The 16,441-nt window shown below is 49.1% G+C and overlaps 1 protein-coding gene and 2 long non-coding RNA genes across 8 annotated transcripts in view; 1 reads left to right on the forward strand and 2 right to left on the reverse strand.

The window, feature by feature from the left end:
- The window catches only part of ELFN1 (extracellular leucine rich repeat and fibronectin type III domain containing 1), an 86,863-nt gene that overhangs the window by 16,346 nt on the left and 54,076 nt on the right, over nucleotides 1–16,441 (forward strand). For 5 of the 6 annotated variants that reach the window (XR_005839952.2, XM_046900993.1, XM_040647847.2 and 2 more), the window contains exon 2: nucleotides 1,588–1,700. The exons of the other annotated variant lie outside the window; for it this stretch is intronic. The gene's annotated coding sequence lies outside the window, so the exon portion shown is untranslated. The remainder of the gene's footprint in view (nucleotides 1–1,587; nucleotides 1,701–16,441) is intronic. 6 annotated transcript variants of the gene reach the window in all.
- LOC121106833 lies at nucleotides 1,563–3,519 on the reverse strand. The gene is made up of 2 exons (XR_005839957.1): nucleotides 3,087–3,519; nucleotides 1,563–2,788 (listed from the first exon to the last, which is right to left on the reverse strand). It is a non-coding gene; the product is annotated as an uncharacterized LOC121106833 (long non-coding RNA).
- Nucleotides 3,842–16,441, reverse strand: part of LOC107054601 — a 45,248-nt gene continuing 32,648 nt past the window's right edge. The window contains exons 8-10 of the long non-coding RNA XR_005839956.2: nucleotides 13,483–16,395; nucleotides 8,901–9,235; nucleotides 3,842–8,737 (exon numbers count right to left, since the gene is read on the reverse strand). This is a non-coding gene — a long non-coding RNA (uncharacterized LOC107054601). The remainder of the gene's footprint in view (nucleotides 8,738–8,900; nucleotides 9,236–13,482; nucleotides 16,396–16,441) is intronic.

The following is a 16,441-nucleotide window of genomic DNA, read 5'->3' on the forward strand; positions in this document are numbered from 1 at the left end:
TGGGTGGGCTCGGTGCATGCAGAGCCATGTGGTGTGGTGCTTTAGGGTGGTCTATGCTGGTGGGGAGCCCTGAGGAAACAGAGCTGCAAGGAACAGCGTTGAAGAGCACTTTACTGTTTGTGTTACAGGAAATCTCCCCTCCACTTTACTCAACCTTCCCTCCTTTTCAATTAATAACCATCAGGACCAAGCTACTTCCCTAGCTCGCAGGGGAACTCAACTAAAGAAACCAGTTGCAGTCATGTTGCTGGAGAGTGTCTGGCTCCACTTGAGTTGTTTTTCCACTATTTGGGTAAATAAGTTAAGACACTGAGAAGGGCTGCAGAGATGGTTGGCAGCGCACTGCATCCCCCAGGAGACCGGGGCAGCACTGCTCATTGGTGGGAGCAGCCTGAGCACGAGGGGTCAGTCCTGCAGCTCTGCAGAGAGAAGGGAAACAAGCGGCCTCTGTTTTAGCACCGGATTCATTGCGAGGAGATGTGCCAAGGATCATTAGTGCCACAGTCATCATTATCTTTTGCTTGGATTAGGTTTTTCCATTTTCTGTTTTTTGCCTTAAAAAAAAAAAAAAAAAAAAAAAAAAAAGGCTTGTTCCCGTTAGATCAGATACAGACAAAATAATAGCAGTATCACAAAGATTGAGGTCTGCGAGATTAAATTTGAAAGGGAGGAGAGATGAGAACTGTGGCCCTGCTCGCTGTTACAGCAGCAGTACAGATAAATGGCTCTGTATGCAGATAGCAGGGCAAAAAGAGAAAGGGATGCTGGGGAGAGATGGCAAGAAAAATAGGAATTAATCAGCAGATTCAACCACTGTAATAATGCAGTAAACACGGAAAATTGCATTATATTAGCTCCTCAGCTCCTCATTGTGTATATGAGCCACAGAGACATTGATGGGCGCCGGGTGGGCGCAGCGCTGCAGGTGTCAGAGCCCCCTCCTTGCAGGGAAAGGCGTTTGTGTGTAAAAGGGAGAAGCTGTTCAAACTGCATAAGGAAGAAGTGGCTCATGTTGAGCCTGAGAAGTGTAGTCGGTGCTCAGAAATTAAAGATGTGCTTTTGGGAGCTGTTCTGGGGCCCTGTTTGTTGCCGATGTCCCAGCAGCTTGCTGAGCTTTCACTGCCGTCATGGGACACTGCTCAGGCACAGGAGGAAATGGATCTGCTGCAGATGCTCCCTGATTTTAATGGATATGATTCTGTACTATTGAACCCAGTTGTTCAATTTCTCACAAGGAATGACAAGTAGGCGATGCCCCCTCTTCCCTTGCGGTCAAGGAATTAAGCACAGAACACTGTTTGCAAATGAGTTTCATCCCTCCGGCTCCCAGTTTGACTGGGAATGGCTCAGCCCTGGGTCCCTCCCAGAATATCCATTTAGGCCATGTAATGATTCTGACTATCTCATGCATAGCAGATGAAAGAAGATCCGCAATTTATTTTTAAAGCTTTGAGCCAAACACTTGGGTGATCCTAGAAAAAAAGGGCCTTAAAACATTACCAACCTCACAACTGCGCAGAGCTGGAAGAGAAGTAGCCCTAAAACTTCCCAGTAAAACCCTTTTTCTCTGCACTCTTTTATTAACAGCTCCAACCATGATCAGTGCATAAATCTACCTTCAACGCAGGATGCTGGAGAGGTACCAAGGGAGAGCAGCGTGCTCCTGGCTGCGTGGTGAGAAGGGAAGGATGCACACACAGGTAGGGGCTGCTGCCGGGTTCTCATCCTCTGTTGCGTGCTTGGATTGAACTAACCCTGCTTGTTGCTTGGATTGGAGAGGGGAAATAAGTTGTTTACAGAGGCAGAGCAGTGCTGGGTGCTCCTGCAGCCAGGACAAGGCAGCTCTGCCTTCCCTCCCTGCAGCTCCATAGAGAAGCGGAGCACACACTTTGCAATTACTCCTTCCCAGAATCCAGCCCAACATTGCATGTGAAGTTGCTGCTGAGCTGCCTTTCCGTGTGTGAGCAGAGCTGGAGGCTCCTACCAGGCTCTCTTAATCCTTGATCCATGCACTTCAAACAGGAGCCTTGTTTTAGGGATGTGCTGAGCACTTGTCTCCCATTAGGCTGCTCTTCTGCCTGCGAGGACAGCGATGTGCTGAGATAATACTTTATTTTTGGGTAATTCTTGGCTACTGGTCAGTGCTGCGTTGCAGAGTGATGTTTCTCTTGGACACCTGTTGTTGTGCTGGTGGCTTGTATGGTGTCCTGGATCAGTGGGTTGAGGCAACAAAATGAGCTTAGCTTCTCACCCCCTTGTTCTCTTGGTGTTGACACCTCCATGTGTAGTGAGACTTGTTGCCTGAACTCAGTCCATTTCTTTCCACTGCATTGGTCACTCAAATCTGTGTTTCTCCATCTGCGCACCTGTGTTCATTTCCTGCAGTGATTGCAGGGGACAGGATGGCTCCTGCTGGTGCTGGGGGCTGCCTTCCTCTCAGGGCCTCTTTGGAGCTGGCTGTGTGTAAGGGTTGGGATCCCTGGTGTGCAGCATGGGGAGGAAACCCACGCTGGGACCTGTGCTGGAGCGTGGCTGTGCTGGCGGCTGAGTGGGATGGGGTGAGATGTGCTGGGGGTCGGTACGAGCTGTGGATTTCTCTGTTCAGATGGGTTTTTCATGCATTTTTTATCCGCGCCGAGATTTCCTTGTCTGTGGGAAGGGCTGGGTATCATGGAGAAGCAGCACAGGTTGTGTTGAGAGCGCTGAGGTCTCTTGGAGTGATGCTGGGTCCTGCCTAGAGCTGAAGTAGTAGCACAGGTACTTCTCCACGTGCTTTCCAGTCTCAAAGCTGAGGAGGTGAAATGGGAGCTAGGGGGTATATGAGCAGCACATCCTGCCTGGGGAGCCTGTGTTAGTGTTGGGAAACATCTGACAGTGCACGTTCAGCAGCTCATTCCTTCAGAGCAAGGCGCCTTTTATGTTCCCACTCCCAATTATCCTCTTAATTACTCAATGAAATGCCCAATAAAACAAATCACTATAATTTCTATTTTATTCTCTTGTCTATCATGGTTTACTTAAGAGCACAGGATCCATTAAGGAGGCCCCTTCTCATCAGGGAATGCTTTCCAATAGATCATACTTACTGAATGGCTTTATGTTCCTATCCTGCATCTCACCCTCACTTCCCATGCCAGCTCACTAATTACCGGGGCCACCGGTGCCTGGGAAGCACTGCCTCCCTCGCTGCCCATCCACAGCACTGAGTCTGTGACATCCCCATGGCAATAAGTTTGTGACATCCCCATGGCAACGGCCTATGATGTCACTAATGGAGATTCCAACTTTGTTGAGCATCCAGGCAGCAAGGCTGAAACTCTTGGGCTCTCACATCTCTTGAGAGAGGGAGGAATTAAAATGCAGGGAAGCCTTTAAAACTGCTTTAGATTTCCCAGAGGAAGGGAGGGATGATGATCAGGGGGCTGCTGTGGGCAGTCCCTTCCCCTGCGACCTCCTGCAAACGTGGGGTTTTGCTTAGGGGGAGCTGAGCCCACAGCCATGGTTGGTGTGTGGGGCATCCTTCCCATGTCCCCAGCTCTGCTCTGCGGTGCGCTGAACCCAAAGCCAACCCAGGATCTGTAGCCTCAGCTCGTCCCCACGCCAGTGTCTGCATTGTCTTCAGTGCTTTCTTTAATTCATAGTATAATGAGATGCTGCTCATGCACAGACAGCGAGGGAGGGAGATTCATGTGCACGCCTTTCTAGCAACAGGAACATCACCTAAAAATCCAGCTCACGTGGCGGGGTGGCACAAACCATGCGACGCATTCAAACCCCAGAGCTCACCCAGGGAAGCCACCTCGCTGGCAGCTCATTCAGTAGCAAAAGCAAATCAAGCAGGTGGAAGAATCAATCTCTTTATTTTAGTTTTTCTAAGGTAGGAATAAAAGTGATATTTCAAAGGGCAACGTGTCTCGGCTGAGCGGTGGTGGGGAGAAGCTGGCACTGCGGAACACACCGTCCTGTCTCCCAGCTCCTCACATCGTAACTTCTGAGCTGCATTCAATAGAAATAAATGTTCGGTAGTTCCAGTGGTGGCCTTTGGAAATGGAGCTAATGGAACAAGGCAAAAAAATCGTTACGAGGTTTTGACAAGCCTTTAAACATCTGTGCTCAGTGGTGGGGAGCTCGGGACCCACCTGCGGGAAGCGGTGCCCTCCGTTGGTAAAGCAAAGTCCTGCTGCTAATTAAGCAAACGATGCTGAGCTGGGTGGCTCTGGTGGCATTGCCTGTGCTGGGATGGGAGCGTGGCAGGCGGCCAGTTCTTGGAGAGCCGGCGGAGGAGAAGGCAGACTGCTGCCCCGGGATGAGGAGGCTGCGGTGATTAAATAGGATCTGCTGAAATCCTTCCAAAGCGGGCTTAGGAATTAAGAGCCATCAATGTCACATGGAGGGTCAGTCGCTGCAGGACACCTCCTGCCTCCCCCCGTGCCTCTGTTTAGCCCTTTTTGAGCACTAGGAAACGCACCCTTCATTTTGGAGCTCTTTCATACTGCTGTGGAAAGGCCAATTCTTGGCAAAGAGAGGCACTTGGAGAGGGCAAGGATGGGGCTGTGCACACCGGGGTCAGAGCTGCTTTCAGTTCAGACCCCATTAGGAAGATGGCATTGGGACTCCCACCAAGGGAGGGTAATTTTTTTTTCCCGTCCACCTTTCTCCTTATTTTCTCAGGCTGGAAGGGTTGGTTGCAGCAGGGAGACTTGCACACATCATTAGAGCAGAGTGTCCAGCTCCACGTGGCCATCAACCCCAATCAGAGCGATTTAAAAGGCTGCACTTGCTTTAATCACCCAGAGACGCTCCGGCTTGTCGGTGTGAACCCAGGGCTCCTGGATGCAGAGGGATGGAGCTGGGGAAATGATGCTGAGATGAGACTCCTGGCATTAAAAAAGCAGCATTCCTCAATTGTGCGCTGGCCCCAGGGCAGGCCTGGAGGATGAGGTCCTTCATTTACTGTCTCCTCATTTCCCTCCATGGGAAGGAGGTGGCCGTGAATCTGTGTCTGTGTGAGCAGCTCTGAGACATGCAGGCAAAAAGTGCCTGTCTGCAAACTGATGGCTGCATCCAGAGCCCTGTGAGTTGTGCTAACACAGCCCTGCTGTGCTCGTGCTGTACTTTCCACACACCAGCTACAGCCGTGGGTCCTTCTCTTGGCTTTCTCCTCTCCCCATGACAGCCCCACATGCTTGGATGAAGAAAGGACAGACACATGAGAAACGTCACAACTACCCCCATGCGGACTGCAGAACTGCATGAATGTCCTCCCCCAAGCTTTCCTGCATCCGTAGAGGTGCTTTCATGATGCCCATAGAGATTTTCTTCTAAGAAGGGGAAAAAAAAAACATCCTTCTGCTGATTCTTCTGCTGATTTCCACTCCCCTTCAGGTGTTGTGCTGCAGTCTCACAGGTTCCTGGCTCAGGTTGCACCCCAGGGCTGAATAAGACCAACACAGTTCTGCTAATGACCCCGGAGATAGGGGTGATGTAGGGGCAAAGGCATGGAGAAGATTTATCATTGAACTTAAACTAGGAACCTTCTGCTTGTGAAGCAATTAGCTGCTGTTCTGCCCTAACTGCTGCTCATTAAAGATGAGCAGGGCTGAAGGCGGCGTGTAGGAGGCAGCCAGGACATCTTTTTGGACTTTGATTTGATCTCTGCCTTTCATGGCCTTCCCCTTTTGTTCTTGATCACTGGCTTTAAAAGCAAGTCTTTGACAGGAGGCAACAAAAATCTCCCTTAAGCAGAGCGGTTTTTGGCAACGCGCGTTTGCCTTTTGGAGCTGCCCTCTCTGTTGGGTAAACATGAAAGGATCCTCTCTGACTGGAGCTGGTGCTCTGGAGCCATGTTATTCCACCGGGAAGAGGAATTCTCACCCATTTGCAACGTGGATTATTTTTGTGACTGACTGTAATAGTCTCTTTGGCGGTATTAAGACTTATTATGTCAGGATTTATTTTGGTGTGAAGCGATTGGACATGCTGTAGTCCTGTAGCTTGCCACTGTGTGCTGAAGCCCACAAGCGGCCACCTCCTCCATGGTGGTGATGTACTGTGCACAGTTGGGCCCATCTCCCAAGGCCAGCTGTTGCCCATTGCCTTGTAACTGCTAAATGAACAAACTGAAAGGAGTGAAGTTACTGTGAAAAGCATGGAAAGATCCTATGGGCCAAAAATCTGTGCAGAAAAACTGCTTAGAAAAGGGAGGAGAGGACCTCAGAGGAGGGTTTGCACCTTCAGAGCAACGGTGCAAGCACTGGGAACTCCCTGGTTTTAACAGCAGAAAACCCAAGTGAGGATTAAATGTGGATTATGCTGCAGTGATGCTGAGACATCAAAGAAAGGGCTTTATTTGTCCTAAAACAAATGGCTTTTGCTCAGGGACATGATTTAGTGGTGAGCTGTTAGAGTTAGGGTAGCATGGTTAGGTTGCAGTTGGACTTACGATCTTTAAGGTCTTTTCCAACCTGTTCTATGATTCTGTGATGTTGCTCATGATGAGGCGTTGAAGCAGTAAGTTTATTAGCTAGGCAGATGTGTCGGTACCTCTGGGAGCACTGGACATGTAAATATGATGGATCTGCTCCTCAAAGTCATGAGTGGTGTGGGATTTTGGCGACTACTCCTCATACTCTACCAGCTATCAGAAGAAAAGGTTGACTTAAAACCCTTATAGCTTTACCAAACCGATTAGAAATGAATGGATAACATTGGTCTTAAACTGGTTGCCATTCTCCCAGCTCCATTAGCGTCAGTCACATCACTGAGGACATTTAGTTTGTGGTGTTCCTGTCTTACTGCGATGTAGAAAGGATTCAGGGTTGGGTTTGACCTGTCTGTGCAGGGGCTCCTCTGGCCTACGCAGTCAGCCAGCCTTGGGCATTCTTGGTGTTGCACTTTCAGCTGAACACCTCCACAGGGCCAGCTCCAGCTCGGGTCAAACTTGGATGTGTAGTGATGGATGTTGGGGTGGAGTGGCTAGCTCACATTGACTGAGATACCTGAGGCATTAGGACTGCTTGCCCTAAGATCCTGCCACGCTCAGTGTAGGGTGATGGGCAACTGAACTGAATCTGCAGTCTGGATCGCCCTCAGCTTAGGAGAAAATGCATCTACAGCCTGCTGAGCAGACTGGTCTCATTCCCTTCCAAGAAGAGCCCCTGTGTGCAGGAAGGGAACGTAACACAGTGAGCAAGGCAGCCCCTCTGCCCAACAGGGCTCCCCTAGGGCCAGCAGCAAGGGCCCTGGGGTCAGGAGGAGCAGGAAGCCGTCTGTCTGTCTGTCTGTCCATCCTCTTCTACCACACAAGCCCACGTCAGCCTCAGCTACTTTTGGCAGCCCAGTTCTGTTCTCCAGCAAGTGCTGGGCAGCTTGGGAGGTGACGGGGAGAGGAACGCTCTGTTCAGCAGCTGCACATTCCATTAATTTAATGAGGATTTTTTTTTCACGAGGCAGATGGTAAAATAGCTATTTTCTGTTGTCTAATAAATACCATCAGCAAGGCAGAAAATGTGCAATCTCGCCAAGTCTTTTTCTGATTCCTCGCCCTCCTGTACTGATGCATTCCCTGTTCTCTGCTGGGAGCCAATGGGGGCGGGTGGTGGGATGGGAGGGAGATGGGATGCGCAAGGCAAGTCCGAAATTGCTGGCGGGACCAGTGCAATAGGACTGCAGCTCTCCCTGATTGGACAGAGCCTCCGCGTCCTGCTGGGAGAGCTGCACTCTGGCAGCCTTTGCCGATCCAATTCTCACTTCATCTGATTGCAGTAATAACAACTCGCACAAATTTCCTGCCTCAACCTGAAATCTTCCAGCTCTGCAATGCAAATAATATAATGTGTGATGAGGAGCGCGATGACAGGGATAATAATAATAATAGTGATGATGCCTTTATTCAATGAATGAGTGAATCAAGCAAGCAAAAATAAATGGTATTCAGAGCTTGAAAATCAATAGGAAGAGAAATCGGGAGGAAATGCAGAGGGAATTGCATTTCTGGGGGAGTGCCATTCTTAGGAGTGGCAGGAAGAAGAGATGAGCGAAGCCCATTGGGGCTGGGCACTCCTTCCCAGGCTGTGTCATTCCTGGGCTCGCTCTTCTCCTGTGATTATTGCATTTGCTGAGCTCGCTGCTGCTCTGTGCCTGGTCCTAGGCTCTCTGTGATCTCTTTGCCCCCACTTGATTTATGGCTCTCATGGGCTCTCTGATTGTGTCTAAGCAGTTGGCAGGCTGCAGACCTGACCCAGGGTTGGGTAATAACTTGTCTTTTGTCCCATGCCCAGGAGGTTGGCCATTAAAAAAAAAGCTCCAGACATCAATTTTCCTCTCCACCGAGGTGGAATTGCAAAATGATGAGATGGTCTTTGCCCTCATTTATCTCTTCTTTCCCTTTCTCTTCCTCTTTTTATCTTTTTTTTTCCTCCTTATCCTATTGCAAATCGCTCTCTTTTTTACCCCCTTCCACTCTGCACATCTCTACTTCTCCCCTCTCCTCCTCTTGCCCTCTTCTGCCTCATTTTTCCATGTGTTTCTTTCCCATCTCAAATACTCCATGTCTTTTCTTGCTGTGCCTAGCAGTTTGATATCCTCACCTGTAATAGCTTGCTAATGCAGTAATTCTACAAGAGACCCTTAAAAAACCCAAAGCCTTGGTGGCCAGCATAACTCACCTTTTAACGTGGCTTCTCCTTGATCAGGGATTCATTTCAGACAGGATTTTCATGTGCACAGCTCTGCTGCTCTGTTAGTAACAAGAAAAAAAAAAGAAGATTCCTGCAACAGGTGAATACATTTCACGGCTCCAATGAGTCGGATATTTCCCCACTTCCCACAGGTACATGGGGAGATTTAATCAGCTACCACTTCTCATGTGGAGTGCGTGCTTAAAGGATTGTGTTACATACCCGTGTCTGTGCAGAGATCTCCTGGGGAACGCCCTTGTTTGCCAGCAGGGTTATTCCCATGGTGTCCTGGCAGTATCCAGGGGACTTTTCCTCTCTGGGGAGATGCTGTGTAGCAAGTTTGGAGCTGATATCCTGTTCTCTCAGGTGGTGGGTTCATGTTCCTAAATACTCTACCCCAGTGTCGTCAGTGCCAGTCCCTGCCCTGAGCACCTCAGATGCTGGACCTGGCTACTGGAGTCTCTCCTGTCGACCCCTCCAAACAACACTTGCTCAGGCGAGAGTCCAGCACTGCCAGTGCCCTTTTCTGGGCTCTCAGAGTGGAGACTTCCATAATCCTAAAGGAAAAGGAGAAACTTGTCTGTCCTTTGCCTCTATTGATCGTGGCTGCGCCTTTGTATTGTGTTTAAATCTATGCGCATCTCTTGGTAAATGAAATATGCAGAGGGAAACGCTAAGAAATTAGACTTGACTTGCACCTCCAGCAAGACCTGCCATTAGGAAATATCAATTTCCCGAAGTCCTCCCTATCACCACTCCCCTATGGGCATGGGGATAGAGGAGACAAAGGAAACTAGGATATTCTGTATTGCAAGGGTTGCAGAACAGGCTTTCCATGCATCCAAGTGCAGTGGCAATAGGCAGTGAGAAACCCTCAAAACCAAGCCCAGAACAGCAAGCAGCATGTAAAGGGCTGCCAGTCCCTGGTTTGGGTTTGCCAGCTAATCCCAGGATGGAGAGCCCAGGTTTCAGCAGTGGGCTGCTGAACAATGGCAGTGAGCTGGGTGGTGTGACTTGCAGGTCTTCCTGCCAGGCTCTTTTCTGAGCAGCACAAATCTGGATTAACCCCCTGCCGTGTTGCCAGGTTTAGACACAGAAGGTGGGATAGGGCTTAATGTGGCATGTCCAGTGCCAGATATTGGAGAATCTCTAAACACAATGCAAGCATGGAGCTGCAGGGCAGCTGTGCTCTTTCTGTTCCACACACAGGAAGGCCATGGGTCTGAGAAGTGGTGAAGTTTCCACACAGATCACCCCAGGGGCCATAATTCAGTTTTCTATTTACAAAGCTCTGAGACAATGGTTCCCTGTGCTCCAATGGCATAATAGTAGAAATTATAAGTTTTTCCAAGAGAATGATCCAAAAGGTAATTAAGTCAATGGCCACCCCTTGCCATGAATCTTGAAGCTTTGGGATTACTGCTTGGAACAGAGTGAAAACATTTGATTTAGGACTGAGATGTTGTAGGAACCTTCAGGAGCAAACAGAGGCAATAATTCCATGGCAGAGCACACTGTTGCTCAAAGGAGAGGTCTGAACTTCTAGCCTCTCCACTGCCCTGAGAGAGCCTGGTCCAACAGAGACCTTGCTTGTTAGTAGTAGACCTCTACACAATGGCACTTCTCAATAGTAAAAGCTATCCAGCTCCATTTAAGACAAGGTCTTCAGCAAACAAGATGGCTGCATGGTGAGGAGACAGACTGCAGATACAAGGGAAAGGTACCAAAAGATTGTGGTGAGACGTATTAGCTTGCTGGCTGGGTTGTGAGGTGTCCTTCATGCGTTACTGAGTGCAGCAGTGGTTGCCATCTGGCCCACCTTCATCATCTTAATGATCCTCACTGAGACAGCTGTGAAGGGTCAAGGATCCCTGTTTGAGGGACAAGTACCTGGGCAGAAACTGGCCTGAGGAAGTCTGTGGCCTACTTTTATACTTCAGTGTGGTTCCAATACTCCCTTCACCAGCACTGCCAGACCAGTGTTTCAGGGCATCCATAGATTCTGCAGCCTGTTGACCAGCAGGATCCAGGTTTGAATGCCAGCATTAAATAACCACAGCTGCTTGGACAGACAGTGCAAAATGTGATAGAATCAAGCTCTTTTCAATAGTGGCAGCTGGACTGGTTGTGGGCAGTGGGCATGAAAGCAGCTTGGGAGGTTCAGATTGGGTGTGTGCAAAGAGATGTGTGATAGGAGAGTGGAGCAGCACCAGGACGAGTGGCCAAAGATGGCTGAGATCTCCTGAATGCATCCACACTAAGCCACGGTTGGTAAAATATAAGAGATGATCTTGGAGTTAACTGAGAAGGGACCTCATTCCCACATCTGAAGGGCAGAGAGGGGACTTTCACCTGCCCTTCTCCTCAATGGCACGACTAGAACAGACTTGCCAGCCTGAGAAGTTGTGTACTTGAGTGCTGAGTAGAGAGCAAGGCCTGGAATATCACCTGATTATAGCTGATAAGTGAGGTTTGTTACAGAAAAGCAGGTCTATCTGTCTCTTTGCTCCTGAGGGGACAAGCTCTTCAGCAAAAAAAATGAGCAGGAATGGCTGGGGGATTTTAATGGAGTTAACTGAAATTTCCACCAGGGAGTTTAAGTGTTGGCATTTAGCTGAAGAGGAGAAAACATCTAGTTTTCTTCTGGGAGAAAAAGCACACGCACACACAAAAACCAACACGCCAAACAAGCCAACCAAGAAAACAGCATTTTCTGAGTGAAAGGAAGCAGCTCCTATGGCATGGGATTCTGATCTGCTGGGGTTGTGGCAGATGGACTAACGCTTTCCTTCGGTGGGGGACAGCCTGATACTTTGAGGAGCTCTTGGTGTCACAGGGGACTCCAAGGACAAGCATGTGCATGGGCTATGTAACATCAGTTCCCTACTTTTGCACAGAATACACTTTAATCTAGAGTTTATGAGGGCTGATGTGCTGGTGGCTGGCCCGTTCCAGTCCCTAGAGCAAGAGGAATGGGTGTATCTCAGTAATTACAGCTGGAGGGTCCTTCTGTCAGAAACAGCACTGCCTTTACCTACCTGCTGGGACAGGGACTCCCATGCTTTGCTTAGTGGGCCATGGCCCATTTTATGGAGGCACCAGGCAGTACTTGCACAGCAAACCCCAATTAGTTCTGGAAGCAGCACATGCAGCATTGAGCTCGCTGGTGTTTTGCTCCCCAAGGCAACAGCAAGGAAACCAGGCTTGCAAATAGTCTGTTCCCTGGGTGGGCACTGAGTATGCAGCTTAGTGCATAAATGGCCAAAGAGCCATTTTCAATTGGGTTTTGCTGCTGACATCAAGTTGTGCCATTTCTGCTTCCTGACAGTTGCCCAGGTTGATCAGGTTGTCCAGGGTGATACTGGAGATCTCTATGAGAGCTGCATGGCTCCAGGACTGGCACGTTCACCCTCCCTCAGCCATCAGTCTCCTTTTCTCTCGCCTGGGTATGAAACCCTTCCTCAAAATCTCCTTCTTTCATCTGGGCTGCCATGGGAAACAGGCGGAGCAGGGGGGCTGCTTAGTTGTCCGATAAACCTCTTACTGGGAAGCAGATTCAGGTGCAGATGAGATATCAGCAAATTGCACCAAACCTCTGTATTGGACAGCATCACCCAACAGGAGCTGTGTTGTTGCAGATGCTCCTTTCCTGCAGCAATGGTGCCCACCCCAGGGCAGTGCTGGCCCACCAGCTCCCTAGCCTCTGGCTCCCTGTTCCCAGGTCTGTGCTTCATTAGCTTCCTGATAAGTCGAGAGTTCATTGCTGAGTCTTAAGAAATCAGCAAAAATGCCAGCCCTTCATGCAAGAGTAAAAATAGCCCTAATAATTTAGGCAATTAGTTAATTAGCCTCATTTATTTGAAAGCACAGAGTGGCGTGGGAAGACTTTGCCACTGTTTTTGTTAAGCTTTTTTCCATTCGCTTTGTTTGCTTCTCCCTTGCCATTTTCTCTGCTCCCTGACATAGATACAGCCACCCAAGATGATTGAAAGTGGTGTGTGCACACCAGAGCAGGATGCTGCATGGAGTAGGGGCAGTGCTGCAGGGATGTGCCAGGAGTTCTGGCACCAAGCTCATGGCATTATCATCTCATATAGGGAAGCAGGTGGCTTCTTTCCATGTTGTCCATTCCCCAACCCACCTATGCCCCTTCATCACAGGTAAATGCTGTGACACAATCAGGATGACTCATGTTTCTAAACATCTGCGAGCTGGTCGCTGGCTGGGATAGAGCTGCACTCAGCATAACTTTCAGCACTGAGATTTCACTTTTTAGGGCTTTTTCCATCTCAAAGAGGAACCTTACACATGAAAGGTGGCTTACAGCCCAAGAGGAGCACATCTGTAGCATCTTCTGCTTGTGCCCTGCTACACCATGTTGGTCCTTATCTAGTCCTTTGACTAAAATGGACAGGGAAAAGAGTCAAGATAAAACAGGCATTTGTAGGGGGAAGCAAGGGTGCTACAATAGCACAAGGGTCGAAGTGAGGGGAGCAGGCTGCTCCTTGCCCAGCATCCCTGTGCCAGCCCTCTCCCAGGCAGGCGCTGCCATCGGAGCAGGACAAAGTGGTAATGCTCTCCCAGGTAACTGTCACACTTAATCCCAGGAACAAGCACAAGCAGATGCTTGAAAAGAGCTTGACAGCCTGAATGGCTCAGAATTCAATTTTTAAGGCAGGGTGCTCTGTGTTAAGCAGGGAAAAAGAGAGATTTGTGCTGCTGAAGGAGCAAGAGGCAAAGAAGTGTGAAAATCAGCCCTGTGAGCCAGACCCTGTGCCCAATGGAAGAGATTCTCTGTGCTCACCTGTGGAGGAGAATGCTTTGGTTGGATTGCTGTTGCATGGAGGACGTCGAGGGAGGTATTATATCTCCAGATCCTGTACCTTGCTCAAGTCCTGCCCCCCAGCATCTCTCTGGGTCTGTCCACACTGAGATCTCATAGCCAGCAGGACATCCATGTGGATGGATGGATGGTGGCATCCATCTCCATCCCGGCAGAAGCATGAGCTGAAGTCTTGTATGTTGCTGAGTATTTGTGGCTTCTCTAGGAATCCAAAACAGGGCAATTTGATTGTGGTTCAGCAGGCTTAGCCATCATCAGAGATGAGAACTGCCTGCTTAAATATCACACCAGGCCTGCTGGGGTAGAGTGATCCCCTCACTCAGCAACCAGTCGTCCTCCACCTGGTCTGGGACAGCTGGTGGTCGGCTCCCACTGCCCTCCCCCACCTTTGGCTAATGCATCTCCCGTGCGTTATTCACAGGGGGAGCTGAATGAAACGTCTTCCTGATTTATTTCTGAAGATATTAGATCTTCTCAGGTTGTTCATCTTCTCCAGAAATGACAGTTCCCAGGCACCTGGGGATAAATGGTGCCTTGGAACAATTCCGTTGTTTCTATTCCAGGCAACAGGAATTCCTCAGATCTTGACATCAGTCCCCAAACCCCGGCGTGTTAGCATAACCTCCAGACAGCTCTGAGTTTCTTGACCCAGAAAAAGGACGGGATTTATTGTGGACCCTGGCAGAGTGGTGTCCTTGTGGCTCTGCTCCTCCCGCAGCACCGGCTGGAATCTTCTTGTCGAAACAGCTCTCCGTCAGCAAATGCCACATCCACGGAAGGGGCTTTTGTGTGTGAAATCAAATCAATGTTGATTAATTTTCATTTTGGAAAGGAGGACAAAAAAGACCTGTTAAAAATGTCAAGATGCCTTCTTTCTCGTTCTTGCAAGAAGAGCTTCAATTTTTTATCTCTTAATGACCTTTTGTGTGAAGCCTTTGTCTTTTATAAGAAATATTCAAGAAGAGATGAAGCAAAATGAAGTGTTAAATATCTTTTGAAGCAAAATCTGGCCATTCCCATGACTTGATTTGTTTTTTTTTTTTTTTTTTTAAATACACAAAGGGAGGAATTACGTTTCTTTTCTCTCCAAATTTGTTGCCCTGTGGAGCTCACAGCGAAGGGTGGAAGCTGGAGATGACTCCAATGCACAGGACGATGGAGCAAAGCATTCACTGCTCAGTTTTTGGGCTGGTTTCACACACGAGGAGTTTCTTATCCCTATTTCTTCCACTGTAAGTAGAAAGTGTGGTAGCGGGAAGGAAAGGAGAAAAGAGTTATTGAAGAAATCTGAGCGTTTCTGCTTTCCACTTGAAAGACCCGGGGTTGAACTGGATAATGTTCTTTCAGCTTAAAAAATAACAATGAAATAAAACCAGAGAAAAGCTTTGGCTGAAGGGAAAACGTAAACTATCCACGTTGAAGCGGTTTGAGCAGTTCTTGGGAGCATTTCTCCTCCCCATCCTGATGAGATACCCTTGGTTTGATGCAGTTCCTGGTGCCGCCCCGAACTGCACGGACTTAAAGCTGGAATAGCACACCGTCTGCTGCTGGAAGAATGAACCCACACGGACAGTGATCACCTCCGGAGCTGGAATGCTGCCCATCGGCAGGGCATGAGCATTGCTTGTGTGCTTAATGAAATCTCCTGTCTTAATTGAGGCTATGAGGGACGGTTTCAAAGTCATCAAGCCTCTATTAAATCTGCCTCTCTTTGCGTTTCACGGAGCAGAGCTCTCCGTCTCCAGCTTGCTGTTGGCTCTCCTGGCACTGCATCCCCCACATATGTCTCTCGCTGGAATTCCTTCTCCCAGCCTGCAGCACTCGTCTGTCTCCAACAAGTCGTGGCCGAGCCCAAGGAACGCATTAGCTGCCTGACCTGGTTCCAGCCAGGTGTGAAGAGATGCGGTGGCTCTGGCTCCGCTCCACCCTTCCTGACCATGTGAGGAGAGGCAGAAGGCTTCTGCTTTCTCCACCGGTTCACATCATTCAAGTCTACTAAAAAAATAAAAATAAAAATAGCCCACCAAAAAACCCCAGCAGGGATAGGAGCGGTGAGAGGATAGATAGGAGAGAGCCATTCATGGGGAAAGCCAAGTAGGTTAAAAGACATTTGCTAGGCTGAACGAAAGAAAGCTCTTCAATTAGCTGTCTGCCCTAGGAGCTGAGCAGGAAGAGATAAAAGCTGAGATGCCCTCGTAGATGCAAGGGGAAATTGCTGACCTCGAGCTGGCAAGTGGGCTGGGAGCTGGGCATCCTCATCACAGGGGCTCAGCACATGATGCGAAGTGGTGCCGTGATAGGGGACCTTCTCTCTTTTCCCTTTTTTCCCAGCTTTTCCCTTCCTGTGCTTTCTCTGGGGACTTCCGCAACCCTCAATCAGTGCATGAAAGATCCAGTGCTCATTTCTGGGGCACATGCTTGGGAGGCAGTGGGGCTGCTGTGCAGATCACCAGGGGCTCACCAGGTGATCACCAGATCACCGGGGGCTCACCAGCCCTGACCCTCATCCTCCAGAGCCCACCCCAGCCCTGCACCTCCCATCCATCCACCTCCCTACCAGCATTTTAGGGCATTTGTCACTGTTTTGAGAAGCAAACAGGGCACCTGGGAAGGGAAGGAGCAGCTGTTCTGCCTCCTTGGGCTTGGAGCATCCGCTCCTCTCACACACACACACAGGCTCCCTTCACCTAACAAACAATTATTTAACAAAGTATGCAAATAGTATAATTACTGTTATTTGTTTAGCCGTTATAAGTGTTTGAAATGTAAATGTCAACTTTGGGATTTTTGCAGGGTACGTGTGTGCTGCTGTTGGCCTTTCTCTCTCTCTCGCGTGTTCTCCCTGGATTACAATTTGATGAATTTCTCCTCATCCTAGGGAAATAAAAAAATAGAGCTAATGTGATTTCTCTGCGATTAC

The sequence above is a fragment of the Gallus gallus genome, chromosome 14, assembly GCF_016699485.2.
Source record: "Gallus gallus isolate bGalGal1 chromosome 14, bGalGal1.mat.broiler.GRCg7b, whole genome shotgun sequence".
Lineage (NCBI taxonomy): Eukaryota > Metazoa > Chordata > Aves > Galliformes > Phasianidae > Gallus > Gallus gallus.